Source organism: Dipodomys merriami, unplaced genomic scaffold, assembly GCF_024711535.1.
Source record: "Dipodomys merriami isolate MVZ:Mamm:240054 unplaced genomic scaffold, mDipMer1.0.p SCAF_22, whole genome shotgun sequence".
Classification (NCBI taxonomy): Eukaryota; Metazoa; Chordata; class Mammalia; order Rodentia; family Heteromyidae; genus Dipodomys; species Dipodomys merriami.
In genome coordinates, this window is record NW_027203604.1 from 21,430,914 (window position 1) to 21,441,754 (window position 10,841).

Consider the following 10,841-nt stretch of genomic DNA (forward strand, 5'->3'; position numbering starts at 1 on the left):
GTTCATTTAGACAAATATTATTTTGTATGCACATAGCTATTGGGCCTTTGTGATCCTCTCCTAATAATATCCTCTTTTGGTCTGTCTCTGTGTGAATCCCCTGAGACCTGAATAATTTAGCATGTTCCAGCGTATATATATTTTTATCTATTCAATGTGAAGGCCACACTAAAGCTACCAGCACAGCCATGTTCACTGCAGCATAGTTTACCATAGCCAAGATATGGAATTAACTCAGATGACCCTTAGTGGATGAAAGGATCAAGAAAATGTGGCATATATATGCAATGGAATTCTACTCACCTATCAGAAGGAATGATATTGTACCATTCATAAGGAAATGGAAAGACTTGGAAAAAAAAAGTTTTACTAAGTGAAGTAAGCCAAACCCAAAGAAACATAGGTTTCATGGTTTCCTTCATTTGTGGTCACTAGAATATGCCTATAAATCTACAAGTAAACTTGCTTCTTCTTAACTGAAAATGCTAGTGTTATGATTGCAGGCTCAGAAAATCCAAATAGTACTTAATAAAGAATTATTAGGTCTTATATGAAGATTTTGGTAAAGCACATACATACTAGATAAATATAAAAATAACTTTTCTGTGCTGTAGACATAAACATGTAGAAAGAAAATTTGTAAAAGCACTTCATATATAATTTGATGAAAGATACAAAATATTTAGAAATATATTTCACAAGTAAGAATTTGGACTTATGTATAAAGTTACAAAGAAAAAAGAGACATAGAAAGTGATAAATAAAATGAAACATTAGTTTTCCAAAATATCTTATAAATGGAATGTAAACTAAAATCCCAACAAGGTTTTTCTTGGAATTGGATAAAAATATATTAAAATTAATTTGGAAAAATTATTCTTAATATGCCTAAAATCACTACCAATGTGAAATATGAAGTATCTGATATACAGTGAAGCACTACTAATGACATTATTATTATTATTAATGACATTAATACAGTACTGATTATGCTATAAACTTGGTTTTATATTAAGTTTATAATGGGGACTGCTTTAATTAGTGATACTAATTTAGGTATGATCTCTTCAGTAAATGATACTGAAAGAGGAGCGATGCACTTTTAAGAAAATGTAAAAAAATAATGTCCCAGATGAGAAATTGATCATCACAAAATAATAAGAATCAAATGAAGCAATCTTGGCTATAGTGTATATAACCTAGAATTTATAAAAATCTTATACTCAGTATTGAAACAACAGATGATATGGGGAAAATATGCATGATTGATGAAACAAAATAATAAGAAATTTCATATAGAATCAATACCAGGAAAGCAATAGAAAGGATACATAGAGTTGGAAAGAATTCTAAATAGATTCTAAGACTGAATTATTGTCTCAGAATTCTTACATTGGATTCCTGATTCTCAATATGATAGCACTTACAGATGGGACCTTTGGGGAAAAACCTTGTTGATATTCTGGTTTGAACTCAGGGTCTCACACTCTCCCTTGATTTTTTTGTCCTTCCAGGCTGGCACTTGATCCACAATTCCACTTCTGCTTTTTTGGTAGTTAATTGGAATTAAGAGTCGCATAGAATTTCCTTTCTGGGCTAGTTTGGAACATCCATCCTCAGATCTCAACCTCCTGAATAGCTAGGATTACAGGCATGAGCCACCAGGCACCAAATTTAGCTTTTGATCACTATAACAAATAGCTGAGAGAATCCACTTATTAAGAGAAGAGCTTTATTTTTGGCTCAGATTTTTAGAGGCTGCAGATGATGGCCGTGTGGTCATAAGGGGAAAAGAGGGGGGAGAGTGTGGCAGAGCAAAGCCATGCACTACATGGCGGGGAGGAAAAGTGAGAGAGGAAAAGAAGGGGCTGAGTTCCCACTGCCCTCTTGGAGGGCATGCCTAGAGTGACCAGATGACTTCCTATGGATCCCAACCTCTGAAGGTTTCCACCACCCTCCAATTGCATCACATGAGGACACATGGATTTTAGGGAACATTATAGATCCAAACTGTAGCTAGGCCCTTTGATTGAATCAGTGCTCTTAGACGAAGAAACCAGAAGGATCTCTACCATGTAAGGACACAGCCAGAAGACAGCCATCAGAGAATCAGGAAGGGAGCCCTCACCAGAACCTTTTGTACTAGTTCTTTAATCTCTGACCTCCAGCCTCCAGAACTGTACAAAATACACATTTTTGGTGAAGACACAGAGTCTAAGGTATTCTGTTACAGCAGCCATTAACTAAGACAACTGATGACAAGCAGTAATCCTTCTATTAAGCAGGAGGGCCTATAAAGCTATAGGAAGATGACAGACGAAGAGAAGATGAACAAGAGATACAAACAGACAATTCTCAGAGCACAAATCCAAATTGCCAACAAACAAGTAAAAAGCTCTTTGAATTGTAGTAATTTATAAATTATAGTATGATCAGTAGAACCTAGGAAAGAACAAGCTCTCACTCTATCACTCCCAAGGAGTCTAAATGGGGAAAGCTTTATAACACCTAGCTCCTGATAACATACTCTTGAACATTATGGGTGCACATGTCATGTGGTAAATCATTTTGTGGAGATAGTTCACTAATAATGCCTTTGAAATGCAGAATACATTATGGCATTTGGCTCAGCTCACACCTGAGAGTATTTCCCACAGCAACATAAATATCAATGAGGATACAATGCGCCAGTTCCAATAGAATGAGCTACTCCTTTCCTCGCTCCCCAAAAGTCCTAGGAAAAGCTCTGGGACTTTAGTTGGTCTGGGAGGTATACCCAATGTGCCTTAGCAAGAGGAAAAATGCAACATCATGCCTAATCCTAGTTACTCAAGAAGCTGAGATCTGAGGATTGTAGTTCAAAATCAGCCAGCCCAAGCAGAAAAATCTATGAGACTCTTATCTCCAATTAACAGCCAAAAATCCAGAACTGGAGCTGTGGCCCAACTGGTAGAGTGCCAGCCTTGAGCAAAAAGCCAACTGAGAATGTAAGGCCCTGAGTTCAATCCTCCGTAGGAGAAAGGGGGAATGCTCTGGAAAGGGCAACCAAAGTTGTCATCAAGAGAACACACAGTCATTACACTGGACTCCACACAGGTGTCAGGGTTTAGTTTTCAATGATCACATGAAGAAGGAACACAAGAATATATTTGAATATCTTTACGGCACTTAGATTCTAATAATAAAACAGGGGCTTCTGCCGAAAGGTATTGCTGCCTTTTTCATTGTTTTATAGTAATTCCTTTAATTTTATTTTACAAATGGATCTGTAATAGAAAAATGGCTTTCACCAAAGACAACTTTGGAAGTTTTCCATAGGCTGCTATTCCACTGTCCTCAAGCCCCCACCATTATTTTGAGAGATCCTGATCCTAGCAGACTCTCAACATATCACACAAGAAAATCCCCATAGAAATCTGTAGGAGCTGTGAGTCTAGGGAAACTCAGCTTTTATACTTTCTGAAAATGAGATATTAATGAAATGAAGATTTAAGTTCACCAGCTCACTGTAGAACATGGGCAGGACTATGTGCTTCCACCCAGGGTGATTAGTTAGCAGTCTAGTTTTCTAAGAGAGCATGGTGTGGACATTATACCACATTCTGTCATAACTGGGGCCAACTCACTATTGTAGAAAGTTCCAAAGCATTTTAGATCTTGCTTCTAAGTCTAGATTTTCATTACTGAAAATTTAACCTCTTTATAACTATTTCAGAAATCTGATCATTTTCTAAATGAAAGTAATATTATTTGGAAGAAAATTTATCAATTGCCTTAAAGTATGGTTTTTCTGTTGCAAAAACCTATATAACAGACTTTAAAAAACAACTATTAACACCAGATACCAGGGGCTCATGCCTGTAATGTTTGCTGCTCAGGAGGCTGAGACATGGAGGATTGCTGTTTGAAGCCAGCTGGAAGAAGAAAAGTCCATGAGACTCCATTTCCAATTAACCAGAAAAGAATAGGTTCAAGTGGTTAAATGTCAGCTGAACAAGCACAAAGTCTTGAGTTCAAGCCTAGATACCAGTAAAAGGTAAAAGCAAAAGTACTAATATTAGCAGAAGGTTCTGCTAATAATCTAGTGCAATCTGGTTAATGCTCTCAAACAATATAGGAGAAACACATCAGAATTACTTATGCCTTTATTGCTGAAAAATTTACAATTGTCATAAAATGTCTTAAGAAAACTATAATCTTATTAACAAAGATTGCAAATCATTTTACAAATTATTTCTCTCTCTCCTTCCTTCCTTTCTTCCTTCCTTCCCTCCTTCCTTCCTTCCTTCCTTCCTTCCTTCCTTCCTTCCTTCCTTCCTTCCTTCCTTTCTTCCTTCCTTCCCTCCTTCCCTCCTTCCTCTCTCTTCCTTTAATTATTTTTCCTTTCTTTTTTTTTTTTTCCAGTCATAGGGCCTGACCTCTGGGCCTGGGTGCTGTCCCTCAGCTCTTCAGCTCAAGGTTAATGCTCTACCACTTGAGCCACAGTGCCACTTCCAGTTTTCTGAGTGGTTTATTGGAGATAAGAGTCTCATTGACTTTCCTGCCTGGGCTGGGTTTGAACCAGGATTCTCAGATCTCAGCCTTCTGAGTAGCTAGGATTACAGGCTTGAGCCACCTGCTCCCAGCATTTTTTTTCCTTTTTTTTCTTTCCTTGATGTTGGGCATAAATAAGGCTTTAGCATGCTAATGCTTAGCATGTCTTCTGTCATTGATCTAATTATTTAGAATGAACTGTTTATCCCAGGATTTTATCAAACACAGAACTAGAGTTCAGTCTCCTCCCAAGTTAAATCTGTGTTTGTAGTTAGTTACTCATTTGTCACTGAATCTGATTCAATTGAATCCAATAATTTTTTTTTATTGTGTACCTACTATATGTTCCTGGAAGATGAAGATTCTTCAGGTTAAAACAGAAGGTTCAGAGCTGGGCGCTGGTGGCTCCCCCCTGTAATCCTCCCTACTTAGGAGGCTGAGATCTGAGGATCATGGTTCAAAGCCAGCCCGGGCAAGAAAAGCGTGAAACTCTTGTGTCCCATAAACCACCAGAAAACTGGACATGGCACTGTGGCTCAAGTGGTAGAGCGCTAGCCTTGAGCTGAAGAGCTGAGTGACAGTGCCCTATGGACCAAAACAAAACAAAACAAAAAACCCCAGAAGGCTTCCAGGGTCTTTGTTCAGTAAAACTATTCCCAATGATACTCAATATGGGAAATGTAGGACATGATGCTTTTGTTTTGTTTTTGTTTTTGTTTTGGGGGGGGTCCGGTTGTGGGGCCTGAACTCTGGGCCTGGGCACTGTCCCTCAGCTCTTCAGCTCAAGGCTAGTGCTCTACCACTTGAGCCACAGCACCACTGCTTTTTTCTTTTTGCTTATGTGGTGCTGAGGAATCGAACCCAGGACCTCTTGCATGCAAGGCAAGCGCTCTACCACTGAGCCACCTTCCCAGCCCCGACATGATGCTTTTGTGAATGAGCATACAACACAGTGTTAACTTCACATGACTGTAATATATAAATAGTGGTTTCTCAACTGTAAGAAAGATACAAACACTGGATAGGCAAGGATGGAGTTATGTGGAAGGTCTTTGAACTTTCCAGTCTTTTAATTTACATCTTTTATCACTTAAAGGTTCTACTTGTAGAAACTTTTTTGCACATTAAAGACCAAAGTATATCCAGAGGTGCCATTTGAGTCTAAAATATGTTATTACCCCCCCAGATGATTAATCATTTATGTTGGTACAATCATTCTGTGGCTCAGACATATATCTAAGACATATCAGTCATGTACCCAACCCAGTAGAAAGAATTCTATAACATTTTTCTTTTGCTTTATTTTTCCTTTCCTTTACTTTCTTTTTTCTTTTTTGGTGCCAATACACTGTTTTAGAACTCAGCATGAACTTTGTCCTTTAGTTTTTTTGCTCAAGGCTAGTGCTCTGCCACTTGAGCCACAGCTCTGCTTCTGGTTTTCAGCTGGTTAATTGGAAATAAGAGTTTCATGGACTAGCATAATCCAGTACTTCTTAGGAAAAAAATAAAACCAATTAATTTTGGAAAACTTAGGCAATTATTGGGAAATAAGGATGGATTGGGGAACATGTAAAAGAGACTCAGCTACCTGGAGAGGAGAGGGTTTTGTATGGCTCCATGGCAGAGCTGCTGTGGAAGACTGATGACTACTAAATCAAAAAGTGGTGAGAAAAAACTCCTTTCTAGATGAGGAGCTCCATCAATCCTGCATTGTAAATGTTCACCATTATTAACCTTCATTCAGAAAACTTAGAGCATCAAATTGTGTCAGGGAAGGGTTTGATTCTACAGGTATAGCAATGAGTCTGCAGGAGAAGGAAAACCTGCACACAGGTTCCATTTATGCAATGGTCAGCACAATTTTCTCTTACCTCTCTCACAGTGAACTTAAGAACCTTATAAGTCATTATCTCAAAAGTAGAACTCATCCCGTTGGACTCCAGTGGCTCAGGAGGCTGAGATCTGAGGATTGTGGTTTAAAGCCAGCCTGGACATGAAAGTCCTTGAGACTCTTATCTCTGATTAACCACCAGAAAACTGGAAGTGGCACTGTGCCTTAAGTGGTAGAGTACTTGCCTTGAGCTGAAGAGCTCAGGAACAGTACCCAAGCCCAGAGTTCAAGGCCCATGACGGACAAAAAAAAAAAAAGTAGAACCAATTTCCAGAAAACAGATGCACACAGCCTGATCTCTATTCTATAGGTAAAAGAAGTGAACTGAATTTCCTCCTAAGGCCTACTATATCAGTTGGAAATGAATCTCTAACATTCTCAAATCTTTGAAGTATACATGACACAGAAGAGTTGGGCCAGGTGTCAATGACTCACAGTTACAAACCTAGCTAACTAATCAGGAGGCGGAGGTGAAGTGATTGCAGTTCAAACACAGCCAGAGCATACAAATCTTCAAGACTCTTAACTCCAATTAGCCAGAAAAAAAACCCAAAAAAGCAAAAAAAAATCCATGCTGTAACTGGAGGTATAGCTCAAGTGATAAAGAGCCATGAGTAAAATAGCCAAGCAAGAGCTCAAGGCCCTGAGTTCAAGTCCCAGTACCAGCATGCCTGTCATCACTACAGCTCTAGGAAGTGCCAAGTAAGCAGATCACTGCTCAGGCTAGCAGCCAGCAATAAGTTGAGACTATCCTGAAAATAATTAGTGCAAAGTGGGGCTGGAGGTGTGGCTCAGAGATATTGCCTAGCAAACTTGAGCCCTGAGTGCAGACAAACTCTAGCTAGCATCCCCTCAAAAAAAAAAAAAAAAAGAAGCTGGCTTCCCACTTTTTTGTTAAAGGCTTGTCAAAATTGCTTAAGTGAAAGAAAAAAAAATGAGAAGGAGAAAGAAACAAGTGTACGTATACATTTTTAAAGTAGCCAGCCAGCAAGACAACACCAATTATTTAACCACAGTAAAGAAACCAGCAGTCAAACCACACTGATTATTTAACCACGAATCCAAGTGCTGAACATAGCCGCAGCTGGCCACACTAATTTAATGTAAATATCCCCATAACGTCTCCCCCACCCCCAGATCCGCAGCCTGAGACAGAGCCTTACCTTTCCTTGCCTCAGCTCCAGGTGTCTGGAGTTCAAAAACTGGCCCAAATCCAACCAATATTTTCTTTTCTTTTGCATTTTTGCTTCTCTAAAAACAGATTCATTATTCCTCCATTTTGGTTTACTCCAATATTTTATTTAACAAATTGTGAGTGTGTGTGTGTGTGTGTGTGTGTGTGTGTGTGTGTGTGTGTGTGTGTGTATGTGTGTATGCGTGCGCACGTCCCTGTACTGGTGCTTGAACTCATGGCCTGGATGTTGTCTCTGAGCTTTTTTTTCCCACACAGTTCTACTTATGACTTTTTGTTGGTTAATTGGAGATAAAACTCTCACGGAGATAAAACTCTACCTGGGCTGGCTTTGAGCTGCAATCCTTAGATCTCAGTTCCTTGAGTAGCCAGCACTACAGGAATGAACCACCACTGGCACTAAGAAAATTCTATTTTGTTTTGTTTTTGGCTTTTTGATCCTTTTTCTATTTTCACCTCAGGGCATTTTTTCCCCCAGTGCATTTGATTTCTACTTCTGTTATTTGTACTGATTGTTATAGGTAAGATTTATTTTCAGGAGCATCATTCCTTGCTATTTGTAATGACAGAATCCACAATAGGTTGGTGTGTATTGTAAGGAAATCCTTTTCATTGAGTAAGACCTAGGTTGTCTTGTTTGCCAGACATTCAGGTGTGAAAACACAGCCCCACTTTTACTAGCCACAGGTATGGCATCTCCTTCAAGGCTAACCAATCTATTCTCCCTCTTTTGTATCTAACCTAAGCCAAATGAAGAATGGACTGACAGAAGACATAGATTGAGGACTGGTTAGTGAGGTGAGTCATGTGTCAGCAGGGTGAGTTCGGCCGCAGGACACAGCTGAAGAGACCCTTGGGCCTACAGGCCTAAGCAAAACTCTGGTAACTGTGTATTTTCCTGTTTGGGGTTTAGTTACATATCCTACTGGGCCAGTCTCTGTTTCAGTTGTTCAAACCATGAGATTTGTTCTGTATGGTCATCTTAATCTGCCTTGTCAGTGGATAAAGCACAAGTTCAGCCTCTAGGGTTAGTTAGCTGCTTTCATTTTTTTTTATCCCTCTCTTTTCGATGCCTATCTTTTCTCTGAACATGGGCTCAACTTAAAAAAGATTATTCTGAATGTAACATCCCTCTCACACTATGAATAAAGCAGTCTCTTGGATAGAATGTAACAAGCTTGATGAGAACTAGAAACTTCTTGAAATGAGTTACATCCAAGTGTCACAGTACCATGTATGTAAAACCAGCCCAGGTCTCACCCCAACACTGGCAAAGCATCATGTGAGAGAACCCACACTTCTTCCCTCACCTATTGTCTTAAGAGCATCAGTGTCATATTCTAACTTCTCCAATTAAAATATGATCAGGGGCTGACAAGGTGGCTCAGTGGTAGAGTACTTGCCTTGCATGCATGAGGCCCTGGGTTCCATTCCTCAGCCCCACATAAGCAGAAAAAGGAGGAAGTGGCACTGTGGCTTAAGTGGTAGAGTGCTAGCCTTGAGCTGAAGAGCTGAGGGACAGCACCCAGGACTAGAGTTCAGGCCCCATGATGGCAAAATAAATAAATACATAAATAAATACATAAATAAATACATAAATAAATACATAAAATTAAATAAAAATCGGTTCAGGTTTTAGGAGTCTTATTGGGGCAGATTAAGTGGAGGATGTTCTTTAAATAATCAAGTAAATACACAGAAATGGAGAATGACTGAGACTGAAAATACCAAAAAGCCCTTATTTTTTGTATGGACCAGTAATAGGACTTGAACACAAGGCCTGGGCATTGTTTCTTAGCTTTTTGCTTATTGCTGGCCCTCTACCACTTTACCACTTGAGCCACAGCTCTGCTGGGACTGATTTCAAACTTTATCCAAACATCTCAGCCTCCTGAGTACATATATGAGCCACCAGTGCCTGCTCAAAAAGCACTTTGTAAAGAGAAGTGTTTAGTTACGTCCAATGCTCTAACAGGTCAAATAAGGAAGGAAGGCACTGTGCTGAGAACTTCAATAGCCATTGTCGATGTGGTACACCAAACATGAGCCCAGTTTCCAATCTTTTTCCATATTTCCCATCTCAGCAAGTGACAATTCCATACTTGGTTTCTCAGGACAAGCCTCTAAAGCAGCTCCAACTTCCTAATTTTGTCCCAGTTGCATAAGGACAGCTTTTAGTTTTCCTTTCAAAACTGGTTATTGGCCTAGGCACCTGTGGGTCACACCAGTAAACCTAGCTACTCAGGAAGCTGAGATCTAAGGAATTACAACTTGAAACCAGCCCAGGCTGGAAAGCCTGTTAGACTGTTATCTATTAACCACCGTGGTTCTAGTTATAGAGTGCTAGCCTTGAGCCAAAAAGGTAAGGATCAGTTCTAAGGCCCCAAGTTCAAGCCTCAGGACCAGCATAAAAATTTTTAAAACTGATGGCTGGACTTTCCATTTTTAGTTACCTCCAATGCATGGCTAGCTTTTTTCTGACATTCCTTACACAGAGAATAAGGTCTGTGTCCTTCATTCATTCTCTCTGTTTTGGCCAATAGAATACAATGGAAGCCAGTGTTTCTGTGTTAGGTAGGCAAGGTGATCTAGTTTCTGCTGGTGAGAGAACACTTGTTTTTGAGTTCAGTTCTGCCATGATAAGAAGTCCACTTATTTTGAAGCTACCCTGTGGTGTGAGTGTGGTCTTAAGCTACATGAAGAAGCAACATGTAGTTGCTCAAATCTGCAGTTCCTGCTGAGTCTAGCCCTGAAATCAGCCAAGTGCAAAGAAATATCAAGGTGATGGTAAGTCAGATGATTTCTATAGCTCCCAGTTTTTCCCAGATAAGGCCTTAGGTATTGTGGAGTAGAATCAATTCATTTCCATATTCCCTGTGTCATGTCTAGCTTCCTGATGCAGGTTGTCTGTAAACAGAATAAAAATGACTTCACTTTGGTGCCTCTAGATTTAAAAAAGTAAGTTATGTATCTAAACTTGAACTTTATCTCAGGGAGAGGTCTGAGTATTAAAGAAGTTTTTGTTGTGGTGGATGCTGGTGGCTCAGACCTATAATCTTAGATACTCAGGAGTCTAAGACCTAGGTGATCATCATTTAAACCAGTCCAGGCAGAAAAGTCAATGACAATCCATCTCCAAAATAACCAGCCCAAAGCAGAACTGGAGGTGGGCTCCACTAGTAGAAAATCAAGCATAAGATGAGCAAAAGCCTTGAGTTCATGTCC